This window comes from Schistocerca piceifrons, chromosome X (genome assembly GCF_021461385.2).
Source record: "Schistocerca piceifrons isolate TAMUIC-IGC-003096 chromosome X, iqSchPice1.1, whole genome shotgun sequence".
NCBI classification, from domain to species: domain Eukaryota; kingdom Metazoa; phylum Arthropoda; class Insecta; order Orthoptera; family Acrididae; genus Schistocerca; species Schistocerca piceifrons.
Genome location: NC_060149.1, coordinates 294161082 through 294177105, shown reverse-complemented (window position 1 = coordinate 294177105; position 16024 = coordinate 294161082). Strand labels below are relative to the sequence as shown.

The 16024-nt window shown below is 40.2% G+C and overlaps 1 protein-coding gene across 1 annotated transcript in view; it reads right to left on the bottom strand.

Moving 5' to 3' along the window:
• Positions 1-15583, bottom strand: part of LOC124721223 (ATP-citrate synthase) — a 173300-nt gene extending 157717 nt beyond the window's left edge. The window contains exon 1 of the mRNA XM_047246077.1: positions 15469-15583. The gene's annotated coding sequence lies outside the window, so the exon portion shown is untranslated. The remainder of the gene's footprint in view (positions 1-15468) is intronic.
• Between the last annotated feature and the right edge of the window lie 441 nt (positions 15584-16024).

The window sequence follows — 16024 nt, the reverse complement described above, 5'->3', positions numbered from 1 at the left end:
CCCACTCAAGTGCAAGTGTCATAAGGTCAACACCCTTTCTATGAAAAAAGTATTCAATAAATCGGGTGATTTGGAAATTGTCTCATGGTGATTGCTTAAAGTGAGCAAGAGTTTGTACCACTGGAACTGAAGATATAAGATCCTCATTTCAGCGAGGAGACTGTTTACGGGACTAGTCCGGAAGGTACCAGTAGTCACATTGATTTATTGGGTCCAATAACTTCAAAGCCAACGGTGCAGCTGAGGTATAAACCTGGCAACGATAGTCAAGTTGTGATGAAAGCATGGCCCAGTAAATACAGTGTATAGTAGCAAAATGCATCCCAAGAGGTGTCTGGGCAAGAGTGTGTTAAGCATTCACACACAGCTCCTCATATGTTGATAAATATGGGGCAGATATGTCAGGTTCTGGTTAAAGAGGTGTCTCAAATAGGGACTCAGCAGCAATGTCTTAGTAATGGGTACTCAGGCAGAGTTCTGGGATCAGGATAAACCATGGTAATCAGCAGCAATGTCCTAGTAATGGGTACTCAGGCAGAGTTCTGGGATCAGGATGTACCATGGTATGACTACAGAAATGCACAACTCGTGTTTTTGCAGAAGAACATTGGGAGCCATGGGAAAAGGGTCCAAGTGGATGTTCTTCAGATGGTGCCTTGGAGCTGGTGTTCAGCCAAGGCTACAGATTGAGAGCTATACCAAATTCAAAAGTTGTCAACATACAGTGCAGCAGTAAGAAACTTTTATGCAGTGTGCAGACATATTGGTAAGGCTAATTTGGTTGGTAGCTGTCGATGGACATTAGGTTTTGGCTAGAGTAAGGACTGGAATGATGACACTATCTCGCCATTGCAAGCGGCAAACACCTTCTAGCCAAAATCACTCAACGACCATGCATAGATGGAATTTGAGATGCATTCAGACGTTGGGTCATTTAATTATGAATCTAATCACGGCTTGGGCCATATCATGTGACAAATCAAGAGCCTGAAGCAGTTCCCAATCAGTGAAAGCTTCGTTATATAATTAAGGTTATAGGGGGAAGGGACACAGGGAGTGGGTTTAAACAGTGAGGGGATTCTTCAACTCACTGCTTCCGCATCTGAAAGGTAACTACATAAGAACAGGATACTAATGCTGTCACAAAGTGTGTAACAGGGTGTTCAGTAGGAGCCAAAGCATCAGCAGAAACAGACCCAGAACAGTTTTTTCTTTTCAGCAGCCCAGTAGACTACAAGTCTTAGCTCATGGATGGGGTAGAGTGGCATATATTCCCAAGAAGGAGGTATAGTGCACCCAGCATTCCTTTGCACAGAGCAGCTTAAAAGTTATGAGGTCAGCCTGTGAAGGGTGTTACTAGAGGTGTTGCAGGGCCCTTCAATGGTCCTGAATAGCTGTTGCAACGTTTTTGGTCCACCACAGTACCAGCTGCTGGTTGAGAGGGGGGGGGGGGGGGGGGGAGCTTCAATGTAATCTGACAGAGAAGGGACCAAGAGGACGGCAGAGCTATACCACTGTCATCAGTTGGTCCTTTGGAGAGCCCCATAGGGTAGTCTGTCTTTCAGGAAAAGACAAGGAAGTAATAAGATAACCACAAAGTGATGACTTATCACAAAGTTCATTGTATTGCAATATTCATTCTTGCAAACCCATGAGACAGGATTTACAGCCGTAAAGGTACCATGGGCGGTAGTAAAGCAGGTAGGGGAGGGGAGGGAGCATTGAGAGGAGACAGATCAAAATTGAAACGAAGTTGGTCAATTAGAAGACCCTTACCAGACGACACGGTATTCCCCCACAGGGTGATGTGCATTGAAACCCATAGGTGGGATACTGTGAACATGTACTAGGATGTTTGTTTCAAAATTTTGGTGAGCAAGTGTTGCGCTTGCAGCTTCCAAATTGACAGCAGTGTTCACAGGGCTGCCCACATATGTTCCTGGTTTGACAAACACTCAGCCATCCAATCAGACCTCAACTGGCCTCCTAAATCACCTGATTGTAATCCCACAGAAAATGTCTGACTATCTATAAGAGTGGGTTGGGTTAACACAGCAATCAACATTCCCACTATTTGGCAGCTCTACAGAATTTAATCATCAAAGGGTAATTTCACCTGAATACTGCATACCTGAAGAAATTTGTGGACACTCTTCATAACAGACTGAAGGCCATTACCAAGGCTAGAGATGGTGTTACACAGTATTAGATTTATGTCTCCTCACAGTAACAAATTTTTGGTCCAGAATGCTTATTATCCACAGTAATGACTTTCCTACACATTTAGTGAAGGTAGTACTATGATCAATACTCAGGCATGGAGCCTTTCCACATTGAAGGATAGCTCAGTGCTATGAGCACAATTTAGCATGTATCCTTTAATACATTAATAAGATTGAATTTCCCTACCATTACCAGTGAAGTACTGTTAACAGGAGCATATTTAATGGATTTTGTCAGGGCCTACTGTAGACAATGAATATTATATCTTCCATAATAATAGAAGACAGTCTTATTTCACGCCTGAGTCACATTGATTTTCACCAATTGCTACTCTTCATGGGTGTTGCTACACTGGAGGAGGTTATAAGTATTCCACTGTCCAATCACTGGAACAACAACAACACACACACACACACACACACACACACACACACACACACACAGAGAGAGAGAGAGAGAGAGAGAGAGAGAGAGAGAGAGAGAGAGAGAGTGTTTTGTACACCCACTTAGCACCAAAATACGAGAAACATTTTATTACTGCAATTTCATGATTTTTTTTTTTTTTTAATTTAATAAAACTTGACAGACTGGATTACACAGAACAGTTCAAGCAAAACAGTGGATCTAAATCTTCTTTTCAATGCCAAGTTCTTTGGATCTCAAACACACTTGTGCAATGGGTTATGGTTGTAATGTCTGACCCTAAAGTGGATGTCAGCCTGTGTGTGTCCAGGATTAACTACAGAATCAAATTGACCCTAAAGTGGATGTCAGCCTGTGTGTGTCCAGGATTAACTACAGAATCAAATGTGAGTACAAAGATTGGTGTATTTTCAGGATTCAGTGGCATGATAATCTACACACTGGTAAGTCCTTCGGCCTCATTCTCTTTCTGATGTCCACGTATCAAGTACTAGCATGTTACAACACACATACTGAAGGTCAGAGTATTTTGCAGTTCCACATTAATTGTTTTTCCCCCAATTTATTACTTAAGAGGTGGTTTATCAGGACCAACAAGGCTGTTTCTACTATGAAGAGGGGCCCTATTGCAAATCTGCTAGAACTAGTTCCAAGTTGTTTTTAGGCCTTACAGTCTCTTATGTATGTGGAAGGAAGTCACCACAAATGAGCCTTTCTGTCATGCTAAAACACATGTTCTACCAACTAATGTGTGTCCTATTACTTGGTCTGTTTGCTGAACCCTTCTCAGGATGATCACTAATCTTGAAGTAGGTCATTCTGGGTGAGACTTCTGAGGCACTTACAATTAAGCTGCACATAGGGGGGCACTTGTCGCTCATAGGATGCCATGACCCTAACAAGCACTGTACATACCTTCCCCTTCAGATTTTCTAGCAGACAGATCAAAACGTATCTTCCTTCACTGCTGGAGGTCATCGCAAGTAAACACAGCACAGAACAGATGCAGTACGAAATATTTCCAGCAATGTAATGTGACATTCATAGAAACGCACAGAAAGACACGAGATATATAATTAAAAAAGAAATTTTTAATGGGCAATAATGTAATCTTGGGAAGTTGATTTTGCTCTTTCAAAGTAAAAGCACCTTTTTTCGAACTTACCATATTCTTGAAGTAAAGTCAAATGCAATACAGCTATTCTTATTTTCAGCTTGTCCACATCCCTCACTTGGCTTGAGAAAAAGAGAGCTGTGACTTGGAACAATGACCACCATCTCAACATTGCAGCAGCCAGAATAATAAAAATTCTTATTTTGAGCTTGTTCGCATGGCTCATTTCGCTCTTGTCTAACTGAGCTATAAAATTTCAGGCTAAGAATTTCTTGAGCAGAATCACAGCAATTGATATTTAGAGCTTGTTCAGAATGCCTGCAGAAAATAAAACTATCAGCTACTAGCTCAACCTCAGGCTTTGCTACAAAACTTAACTCTAACCTCAGGTTTCTAAACTTGCAAAGATAACCCAGTACTGGAAAAATATGTCTAGATACCTTAATAAAAAAGAAAGTGCTGATTCAGTGGACATAAAATTTAATGAGACAAAGGAATACTGATTAAGACTTCAAAATAAAGAAATTCTTGAAGACAACAATACTTATTATAAATGAAGACAAACGGCACAACATGATAACTGTCACTATCAAGAATGCACTGATATAAATAACATTCTAGAATGCTGAATTAAGAACATGATCTTGAGAGATGGAGCTAAGCTGACAAGAAACTAGCTGTGACCTGGCTATAGGAATAATGGTTGGAGTGAACACTAGGGCTTATTGTCAGACTGAAAAGGGGGTGATCAGAGACTGTGCACACACAGATTTGGGAAGGATGATGAAAGACACTGGCTGTTCCTGAAGGAACTACATCAACATTTACCTTAAAAGAATTATGCAAACCACTGGAACCATAAATCTGTGTGGCTGAACAGTATGCAAGTACAGGAACAATCTAGTCATTCACATAGGTGTTTTAGAGAAACTATGGGAATATAAAATCATAATAGCCCGACAGAGATATGAACCCTGGGTTAAATTCTGATGGTTTAACCACAGTGTTACCTTGCTAACCTTGATTGTTAGTTGGACTGGTACCGGAATCAATTTTTTGCATGAATGTATAACTAGTATGGAAAATCACATCTGGAAACTCAAATTAGTCTTTTAATTCTGAAGACTAAAGATAAGATCATCTGAAAACAGCTTTACCAGAAATATTTCAACAATACCTAGAAACAGTTTAAAGCAAGCTACATGAAGAGCTTCCTGGTCTTGATTCAGACTGTATATTGCAATTACATGACAGCACTTGTGTATTTACTGCTGTCAAAATTAACAGGACCATTTCTGGATGTAGTAATCACTGACAAAGTTCTTCTGAACATTTGAAAGATCTTTATTGTGGTGCATTTCACACGTAACAATTTTCAGCAATGGCATGACCATTTTGGACCACAATAAAATACATTTGTGTTACCTAAACAACAGCCGTGTAACATCAGAAAGCCATTGCTAAATAAATGTATAACAGTTAAAAATAACACTAATGAAGTAACTGACGTCAACTGTAGATTATGAATTTTGGTTACATATTAAACCTCTTCCCTCCCCACCCCCCCCTACCCAGTAGATATAGTAAACGTATGGCTGTAAGGTAGTGCTTGACCCCATCAGGTGTAGCCAGTGGAGGCAGAAATTTTCATCACCAGTATTCCGCCAACAAGGAGAGGAGAAATGGTACAGTAGTTCCCGATCAACAGACTTTGTGCCAATACTCTGGGTTGAATTTCAGAAATCTTTGCAGTTTCATGAAGTGAGTGCATATAATATGTGATGGTGCTCCATCCTTCAGAAGAAGACTTTAAGGTTGGAAATCCCTTCGATGCTTTTGAAAGGAGCAGGATATGTCTAGGCACTGGGTTTCACTCTCTCCCTACTCTTTATAGTAATCAACAATCCTTACAGAACATTATACTTCACATGCATTCATTACCTACAATGGAAAGATACACTTAACACAACACACACACTTCCCAAAAGAAAGGTGCCATAATACAGGAGTAAGGAAAAATCTTTCAGATTATACGGCTGAACAACCCTCTTGGATATCTCAGCTTTTATCGGCATGATTCATTAATGGTGTGTTTTTTGGTGTACAACCAAATTTGATTCCTTTTGATGCAGAATATTTTGAAAACTAACCCAGTCATCATACGCAGGTACTGTGAGCTGTATTATGTCTACTCACTGCACAGACATTGACTGGGTTTCAGTGTTTTTGGCGTCTCCTTGCTGTTCATAGCAGAGTTCAACCACAAGTTCTCACTACATGCTTTGATGCTTACTTATTTTTCAAAGCAAGTATTTATTTTACAAAGTGTACATTCACTTAACATTTTACAAATCTGGAGGGTGAGAGTGCCAGCAATATCTTAACAAACTGAGTGCTGAATCCGAAGCTTTGTGCAGAAAGAAACCTCCATCATGGTTTATTAGGTTTTCCCACATCTTTGTTTTAACAGACTCCCTAATTTTGCTTTCCCAGAAACTTAATGTTTGCACCATGATACTCATCTCATCATACTTAATTTCATAAGTATATTCCCGACAGTGCTCAGCAACAGTCGATTTCCTTGGTTGTTTTTGTTAAGTCTGTCATTGTTGTTTTGCATCCTTCCTTGATTGGTTCTAGCAGTCTGTCCCCTGTAAGACCTGTCACATTCATACAAAATGCAGTGTACACCCAAATTATGGCAACCTAGATTGTATTTAACTTTATAACAAAGACGTTTTATCATTATTCACTGCAAAAATTGGCAAAGTTCTACAGAAATATGGCTTCCACTGTATTTCACTCCCATCAACATATATGAAAGCCTTCTTTGTAATGTTAAAGACAATCTAGGTCTCCAAGAGCAGGGCATGTGGCACATATCATGCAAATGTGGAAAGCCTTATGTGGGGCAGCCTGTCAGAATTGTCAAGGAGAGATTTATGAACGATCAGTGACACACCCAAGTGAAACAGTCAAGTATATCAGTTGTTGCTGAGCATAGCACTGCCTCAAATACAAAAATGGAATAAAACATGACAAGACTGATATTGGGGTGCAAATTCCAAGTTTCTGAGAGAGTGAAATTACAAAGTCTATTGAAACAGAGAGTTCTGGAAACCTAATTAACTGTGGTGAAGACTTTTATTTTGATCAAGAATTGCTTCCAGCACTAAAAGTTATTAAGCTCCCACTGGCCGTCTCATCCACCAGAGCTGGCTCTGAAATACAAGTGAACATCAAAGATCACAATGGGCACTGGGGGTCCAATTCAGCTATAAATAGTGACATAACACCAACAATACTTCAATGTACAGTTCAACTCAAGACATTGAGTACACAACAGCTCATAGCATCTGAAGAAGACATATGGGTCAGTTATCGAAATATAAAAAGATGTCAACAACTCTGCTGTACAACTGAAAGCTCACTATTAACCCTTTTGGAGCGCCATACTGTCAATAACAACTGTCTTGTTACGAATCTTCCATTTTGAAAACATAATCTCTCAACGATGCCTTACCCTTGCTTCAAAATTTTAAAAGTCAATGAACTACGTAATGTTTGTGTCTCAGTATATGCTATCTTGGCACACAAACTGCTGTTTTCTTGGTCACCACATGACCCAGTACTCCACATGAATTCTTCATCTGTTGCAACATCTTTCAGAGCCACATATAATCCAAGCAGTTCATGTCATTCATTGTTCTCCCTGCCATGACAGCTGTCACATGACCTAATCAAGTATTCAGGATGTTTTGTACCACAAAAAGTAAAAACTAAACTATATCTATTAATGTTTATATTTAGTGAAAGAATATTTATTGACACAGCTACTATGAAAAACAGTTTGAAACTGTATACCATCTCTTCACAAACACAGTACCCCATTTAGATGACGCAGAAAACTTTTTCATACCACAATACGACAACACAAACCTCAGGATAAACTGGTAATCACCAACTAGAAAACAATTTGTTCCTTCTTCTTTTTTTTTTTTGCCCAATGTTCTGGATGATCTAGACAGGTCTCTGCCATTTTATCTACCCATGCATTTCTACTTTTACCTCGGAATGCTTACCTACTAAGTTTTAAAAAAGTCAAGAAACAATACCAGTCCATTAAGCCTAGTATTTGGAGATTTTTTGGACTTTTCAACTATTACTAAATATATTTTGTGTAAAAGACTATGCCTTACGAGGAGAATAGCAGCTGGCATTACATCAACTTTTGCTAGCATTACTCAAACTTCGATTATATATGAAACTATTTTACATAGTAATCCACAGTACAAAAGGGTAGCACACAGTATAAGAATCCACGAATGCAATGACAGTTGTCTGTTTCTGAGAATGAAATTTTGCTAGATGTCAGATCAAACAGTAAAATAAAAATACTTTGAGCCAACTGTAAAATACTGAACATTCATTACAGTGTTAAAATTAAAAATTTACTGCAAAAGACCACCTCCTTATCAAAGGTGCCTTGGTTTTCAGAGGAGCTGAGAGCTGACTGACAAAACCATAATGAAGATCGTGGCTGAAAATGAGCAGAGGTCGTTACTGTTAATAAGAGGGTAAAATAATGAATGAACAGAACTGCACACCAATATTCCCAATACTGCAGAATCATATAGAAATGTCTATGCACGTACGTTCTGACTTTCCTGGAAGAAAGTAAGCTTCTCCCACAGAATCAACATGTGATCAGGAAAAACCACGGGTCAGCAGAAACATCCGATCTCACGCGTCGGCTTTGACCCGTGACGTAAGGGTGTTGTGGTGTGTGACGTCATTACGGTGCGGAGTTTGGTTTGTGAGTGTGGCGTGTTTGTAGATGTCGTATTGTTGTTTGTTGTGCCCTCTGGTGGTATGTTCATGGTTTTCGTTTGTTTGGTGTGTTGGGCTCAGTTTGCTGTTGCTCAGTGGTGAGTGCTGCGTGCGTCTTTTTGAAGCCGAATTTGTATCAGTGAGTTAACGGTTTTGTGTGATGGTTAATGTAATGATGATTGCTGTACGTCGGTTGTGCTTTTTTTCTCAGGAATGGATATGAAGGCCAGATTAATAGTTCTCGGTTGAGGGCTATGATGGGGGACACAGCTTTAGAGCTGATTAAATTCCTTCAGCTATTTGGCTTAATTGCCGAGGTCGTGAAGTGCAGTGTGTGCCGTGAACCAATGAAATTGGTTAAAGTTCCGGCCTCTCGGACCAGGGACGGTTACATGTGGCGCTGTCGCAAAGATGACATATGGCGTTCCATACGGCGCGGTACCTGGTTCGAGAAGTCTAGATTGGGCATGCGTGAGATTGTGCTTGTTACATATTATTTTTGTTATAGATCCCCACAGAGTTTTTGTGCGCATGAGACTGGTGTGAGTGAGAGGACTGTTTTAGATTGGTATTCCTTTTGTCGTGAAGTGTGTTCGGAATTTATTAAGTACAGGGGTAAGTTGGGGGGGCCATGGGGTGGTTGTGGAGGTGGACGAGTCACAGTTTGGGAAAAGGAAGTATGGGAGGGGGAAGTCTGTGGCTGGTCTTTGGGTGTGGGGGGCTGTTGTTCCGGGGGTTGGGGGTTCCGAATGTGTTTTTAGGGTTGTGGAAGGGAGGTAGAAGGCTGAATTAGTGGGGTTAATTGAGGAATATATAGAGCCGGGGTCCACAATAGTTTCTGATGCTTTTTCTTCTTATAGGGGGTTGGGTGAGAGGGGATTTAATCATTTAGTAGTGAACCATAGTTTAGAGTTTAAGAATTATGACACAGGGGCTTGAACTAATACAATAGAGGGGATGTGGGGGGCGGTTAAGTCAGTTCTTGGGAGGGGGAAGAGGCGCTCTTCCAACCTTCAGTCTCATTTAGATGAGTACTGTTGGCGGAAGTGTGTCCCAGAGGGCTATTGTATTGTGTTTTCTTAAGGGCTGTGGGTAAAATGTATAGGCCAAAAGTGGTTAGTTAGGGTGGGCTGGGTAGGTGGGTGGGTGGCTGTGGTTCAGGGTGGGGTGGGTGGTTTATTTCGTTGTATAGTGTTAGTTAAGGTGGGGGGGGGGGGCGAGGGGGAGTGTGTTTGTTTTTTGTTTTAGTTGTGGAGGATCTATTTTGTTGAAGTTTTTGTTGAGTTGTAGTGTGTGATTGAGATGTTTTTTATGTTGCATTTTTTTTGTTTGTGGGTTTTTTATTTTGGGGTTGGGGGGGGGGGGTTGAGGTGTGGGTGGGTTGGGTTTTTCTTTTGGTTCAGTATTTTTTCGTTGGTTTGTGTGTGTGTGTGTGTGTGTGTGTGTGTGTGTGTTTGCATGTGCATTTGTGTGTGATTGTGGTGGCCAATCTAGTTTGTGGGGCTGGAACTTTCTTGTGGTAAGTTCTCATTTTTTTGTTTTTGGCGTATGTGTTGTGTATTGGGGTATAGGGAAGTGTTTCATTGAAATTTGTGGCTGTGAAGGTTGGTATTGGTATTCGTATTGGGAGATGTTTTTGAGTTACATAGGTCAAGGGTAGTGGTCGATCCTAAGTTATGGGATTGGGAGCTGCTGTTGAACTATATAGGTCAAGGGAAGTGTTCGATCCCAATTTATGGGATCGGGAGCTGTTGTAGATATATTTAGGTCAAGGGAAGTGTTTGTTCGTATTGTTTTGTGGTGTATTTTGATTTTTGTATTGGGAGATGGGATCGGGAGTTGCTGTTGAGCTATTTAGGTCAAGGGAAGTGTTCGATCCCAATTTATGGGATCGGGAGCTACTGTAGATCTATATAGGTCAAGGGAAGTGTCCGATTCCAGATAATAATGTGTTTTGTGGTATTTGGTGAGTTTTGTGATGTCGATTTTTTCGTCGTCTTGCGTGGTTTTGTATGGCGGTGGGTGGCTAAATTTGTTTATATTTAGTTTCTCCCCACCCAAAAACCCCCAATTTCCCACGCTTGTCCCGTTAGAGTCATTAGGCTTTTTGTGAAACCTGTGTGTGTGTTGTTTTTCTATGTATTTTCGTCTCTATGATACGTATGCAACGATTTTATATCCGCCATATTGGAATTGTCGTTTATGGTCGTTTCCGCCATATTTGTGACGTCATGGGTCAAAGCCAACGGGTGGGATCGGACGCTTCCATATTTCCAAAACCACTTTGAAACAGAGTTTGCTTTTTTCCCTTTTCCCCCATACATTATATCTTACAAATAGTAAATTCAGTGTGTGTGTGTGTGTGTGTGTGTGTGTGTGTGTGTGTGTGTGTGTGTGTGTGTGTTGGGGGGGGGGGGGCGTTTTATTTGTACTCCACACATTAAACAAGTTATTTATAAGATAGGGTCAGAGGGACTCCTAGTTTGTTCACTGGTAAAAAAATACCTCAGACAATATTTCCACAAATACTTTACCCAAACATCCGATAGTGCCTACTTCTGCCTATTAATCTATAACTTTAATCAGTCCACATCACTGAAAGCTATCCCTGATGGGATTTATGTCACATGACAAATGAATGGGTAAATCACATGGTGAATGAATTTACATTTAAATAATGTGAGATAATGCCCTCAGTGAAGGAAAACTTTGTCATTTCCAATTACACGCAACTAGTAATAAATTCTGCAATCTGTCGTCCCTTAAATATCCAGCAGTAGTACAACAAAGTGGCACAAAATGGAATGAATATTCTAAACCAGTAGCAGAGAAAATGAATGGAAGATCAATTTGTTAGCAGAGTTCTCACAAAAATGTGGTGCATCTCTAAAGCAAAACTCTTACAGGATGCTGATGTACTGCTCTGGCATTTTGGGAAAAATGAAAGATTAAATTTACATAACCTGTTACGAATAAGGCAACTGGAGACTGTGCACACGCTCAGCTAGCACAAGAATAGTGAAGGCAACTGGTTGAGTCCCTTTCATGAAAATGCAACAGAGACACTAATGAAACTTACAATGAGAATCTGAAAGGAAGCCAGAATTTTCACAGAACACTGTTGGGTAAATTTTTTACGGAGTATAGTATGGGTTCAAACTAGAAGAAGTCGTACAAACATCAGTCCGAAAATAAATACTTATTGAAATATGGGCCATTTTGTCCCGTGATGGTCACCTGTTTGTTGACACTGCAGGAGGCACTCAAAGTAGTTACTTATTCTGGCAGCAGCACCACCACCACCACATCAAAGAATCACAAACCCGTGTGAACACACTTGGCTATCCTTGTATTTGTTCACATGCAATGAAGTACATGTTCCTGTAAGGTGCGCACATTGACTAGTGTGGTGTACGTTAATGCCTTTAAGTCACCCATACCCTGAAAAATTAAAGTCAAGTAAACAGGAGCCTCAACCAAACCATTGCTTAGTAAACATTTGAGTTGGGTAATGATAGACCATGCTGAAAGTACGGTGGTGTTCAGTCTGGCATAACCACATCTGCAGTCTTTCTGTTAAGGGTAACATTCCCCACTAGCTGAGGTAGTTTGCTGAACAGAAATCTGTAATAAACAGCAACTACTGTCAATTACAATCCCCGCCCCCACACACTGACACTAAAGTGAACTTGATGCCTTGCTTCCCCAGCTGCTCCAGAATTTGCATCTGCCCACAAATGGTTATTGTGGTAATCTACTATCCTATTTTGTGTGAATCCCAGCTAATCTGTAAAGAAAATGGAGTCAACTAAAAGGTTCAATTCTATCCATCTGCTGTGACGCATAGTGTGTGTTGTGTGACATCACAGTGGCAAGTTTTTCTTTCTTTCTTTTTTTTTTTTTTTTTTTTTTTTAAAGTCTGTTGTTGTCATATTCCTGCGTTAGCTGTTTATGTTCCGAAGTTGTTTGTTAGGCATGTTAGCGAATAATTTGATGCTTGTTTTGGTCCACTAGAGGGTTACTTTGAATTAATGAATTCTGTCTGTGTGTGTGTGTGTGTGTGTGTGTGTGTGAGAGAGAGAGAGAGAGAGAGAGAGAGAGAGAGAGAGAGAGAGAGAGAGAGAGAAGTTGACTAAACTCTCTCTTCTCAGACCACAGACCTTTATAAGTCACCATGATAACATCTGCAATACATATTCAGAGGTATCAAGTTCAAGAATTCTAGGTTGGCCAGTCAAGAGATTGTTTTGGTTACTTATTATTTTTGTTAAATTATTTTCCATTGGGTTCTGTGCACAAGACAAGTGAGTGACCATTGTGTGTTACAGTAGTTTTCATTTTGTAGAGAAGTATGTTCTGAAGTCATTGAATGTAGGGGACGATGGGGACCATGAGTGGTAGTGGAAATCAATAAATCTCTGTCTGCAAATTTCCAGCATGCTGAAGGTGAAAAATATGTCCGCAACTTGTCTTATAATTGAAATAAATGGTCGTAGCTCTGCCATAAATTGCATTGAGAAGTACATTTTATTTCTTGATGGTGACTAGTTTCAGACACCTGTGTCCATTTTCAATCCATCCGCACTGTGTGACAAATACAGGTGACAGCCTATGTACAGAATCTGCCCCTGCAGTAACCAAAGCAGCATATGGCCGACTTACCGACAGCTGAATCTGCTTGATAAAATGAGAGGTAGTTCTCATGAAGGTTTATGGATGTAGGAGGCTGTTCTGTATGGACTGGGTTCAGGCATTTTTCAGGTGCTTGAAAATAAAACAAAATGGGTATTGGGGGGGGGGGGGGGGGGGTGGAGGGTTGGTTTGAAGAACGCACTGAGGAGGGTACAACCACACTTTCAAATGCTTTTTCATCATACAAGGATTGAGGGAGAAGGACATATGATCATGTAGTTGCAAATCACAGAATTCAGTTTAAGGATTATAGTGCCAGTGTGTGTAACAATAAAAAAAAGGGGACTTGAGGAGGCTATTAAATCTGTTATAGGGAGGGTAATAGGGCCACCTTGCAGCCTCATTTAGAGGAGAGCTGCTACTGGAAGTGTGTCCTGGATAATTATTGTGTATTTCATTGGTTTCTTTGGGTACGATGAAAAATTTATAGGTCAAGACTTTCAACTGAATAGGTTGGGTAAGTGCCACAGGTATTCTTTTTTTTTGGGGGGGGGGGGGGGGGTGGAGGGGCGACGAGAAGTTGTTTAGATTTGTCTCTTAAGAATTGGGTCTTTTAAGGTGTGAATATTGTAAATTTTTGTTAGTTGTATTTATCCTGACCACTAGTTCCTCCCCTCGAACTTTTGACCATTATTGAATAAAGATTAACTGGCTCACAATTCAAAACAACGCCAGATGGTCTGTATAAGATACTGAAGAAACAGAAGTGCAGAATGAGATGTGACGGGCAAGAATTAGTAGAAATTGCAGTACTGTTGTATGTGCAGCCAGAAGGGGAGGGGGCATCATTTATACTTATGTAATTAAGAAAAAGACAGTAGTAGTAGTGGTGGTGGTGGTGGTGGTGGGGGGGGGGGGGGGGTGATGGCAGAGAAGGGTTGAGACCCAGGTGATGCAAATTTCAGATACAATTTGGATAGTGTCCCATTGCATTTCTTGTACTTTATGTACAACAAATGTACTTAACATACATTAAAATATTAGTTGGCAATTTGTCCATCATCTAAGTTTTGTAATTTTATCGTTAGTTTTAGCTGTCATGATGAAATGTGCGTTCAATGTGGTAAAGTGCTTTTAAATATAGCACAAATATAAACATCAGACTGTGCTAAGGTCAATCTTGTTACAACATTTGACGTTCACATTCATTGCCTTCGCCAACGCAACAAATTACAACATTTCAACCTAACCTTGACTTCTGGCTACGTTAAAAATGTCGTCTTGACTTCTGACTACGCTAAAAATGTCTGTCACTGCTACTATGTTTTCGATGAGGGGTGGAGTGCGGGTAATTTAACATCACACTGAAGACCACATTTTGAAACAGCTACTGTAGTCATCCGGTTGTAGCCAGCAGAATTCTCAGCCACGCAGTGGTCACGCATGCCCATCATTGGCGCTCGGAGGGGGGAGGGGAGTGAAAGTAGTGTGGAGAAAGAGAAAGAAAGAGAGAGAGAGAGAGAGAGAGAGAGAGAGAGAGAGAGAGAGACCGACCTTAAACACGCGAAATGTACCATTTAGAACGGCATAATGAACTTATACATTTTCGCTTTGGCGTTTGTATAACAATCATGTCCATTGAGAAAAAGAATCGTTACCGTAACATAACGGTATCACCTACTCTTTATTGTTTTAAATAACTAGTTTGGCTGATACTTGTGTAATAACCTAAATATTTTTGTGTCAGCATAAAATATCTGCCCGATATCTGTGTGAATTATTTACTACAATAGAGTTTATTAACATTTCATCTTCCTCTTGGTAAATTAACCTCCTTGATTCACTTGGTTAGCTAATTTCATAAACGCAGCAGCTGTATATAACACAGAACCTTTCATTTCATCAATTACAAGCATCTCTTTAGGAAAATTTGGCCTTATTAAAAAAACTTTTAGACATTTATTTTGAAGTCACACATACTAACGAGCATCCGATAGATATTTTTCACTTTCGATTCAATTTGCATAAATGCTCACACTTTAAGTCGGCAATATCGTCCAGTCATGATGCTACATCGTAATTTCCAACTGCAGTATTCCGATCAGCTCAAACCGCAGTAGTAGTTTACCAACGCCATCATGTTTTCACTTCTCGAACAACATGTAACACTCGTATGGCATCTAATCTCATCTCCATGATACGAAAACGTAAGTATATTCAATATATCGATTTCTGAGCATACTTACAATAGTTACATGCGTCAATGTATTCCGAACAAACTTCAGTTTCGCACCCACTACATACACATGCAGCTCTTTCAACTGTTTAAGTAAAAGTCAAAGACTTTAGCTGTCACACGGGAAAAAAGGTTAAAAAATGTTCGCCTTGTGGCATAAAAATCTCTACATTTGTGGCCGCACTAAACAACACTGGCATATGATCATAACTACAGAATAGTAATAGTGTAGCAAAGGTCCGCTGTTCGGACCATAATGGTTACGCACTGTTAGAGTTTCCGTGACCCGACTGTAAAATAGTTACGCTTAGCGAAGACGGGGAGCGAGAACTGAGAAAAGTAGCACAAGTTATACAAGCTTCAAATCAGATCAATATTCTCTCAGATTCTAACCAGCGCCGTAGGAAGACGGTGATCGGTGATGTTTTATTTTGTAATACGCTAGTGTCGTCTGCGGTTGCACTTAAAGTTTAAACAATCACGTGAAACCACCACATTAATGTAACTTCCCGAAATGGAATGGATATTATCAGTACCCAAACAATAACTATAAATGTGGAGCTGCG